The sequence below is a fragment of the Arachis ipaensis genome, chromosome B10 (assembly GCF_000816755.2).
Source record: "Arachis ipaensis cultivar K30076 chromosome B10, Araip1.1, whole genome shotgun sequence".
Taxonomy (NCBI): domain Eukaryota; kingdom Viridiplantae; phylum Streptophyta; class Magnoliopsida; order Fabales; family Fabaceae; genus Arachis; species Arachis ipaensis.
In genome coordinates this window covers 13994052-13995037 of record NC_029794.2, presented here as the reverse complement: position 1 = coordinate 13995037, position 986 = coordinate 13994052, and positions in this window count along the sequence as shown.

Here is a 986-nt window from a genome sequence, read left to right as displayed (position 1 = left end):
TTTATAATTTTGTGTTTACAATTGCTAATTTTAATAATATCGTTAGCATTTTAAATTTTAAAAATAAAAATAACTAACTCAACTAAGAATTATTTTGTAAGGTGTAAAAATTAAATTTATTTTTTAATGTAAGTAAATTTAATTAATTATAATTTAATATAATAATATAAATAATATTCAATATTAATTATAATATAAATAATTAATATAAATTATTAATTAAATAAAAACTTAATTATTTAATTTAATTAATTATTATTTAAATAATTAATATAAATTATTAATTAAATAAAATATAATTATTTAATATAATTTTTATTATAATTATTACTAATTTAATTATTATTTAATTATTTAATTATTTCAGATTTTATATTATTTTTTTTTTATAATAACTTGCCAAATGGCAAGTTATTATTGGTTAATTTGAGTCCGAGGGACTCCCTTACCTTGATCCTTGTGCGGGAACTCACTCCTCCGCTCCTCCAATGGTTTGAGTTCCTATATGTCAGAAAAAAGTCAAAGAGAAACTCACCATTGGAGGTGCTCTAAGACTAATGACAATCATGCATATGCGTTAGTCATGCTCTTATTATTTTTTTCTCTTTTTTTTCCTCCATATGCATCTTTGTTTAATGTGATTGATTTAGTCTAAAAATTTGAATGTTAAATCAGTGGAAGCTATACTGCTTAGTTTATTTTTCTCTCTTTTTTTTTCCTTCATATGCATCTTTGTTTATTTTTTCTCTTTTTTTCCTACTTTTTTATTTTCTTTTTATCATAATTCACAAGTTCTATGCTTTGTTTGATTGTTATATAAATTATAGATCTACATTGGGCTGCTTAGGAAATTAATTTATTTTGCTTACGTTTTAGAATGAGTTTAATTAATAATTTGTTATATAAAATTAATTCATATTTTTAATAAATCAAATCTAATGATATTAGTTAATAATACATAGAATAATTCTATTTAAAATGAAGAA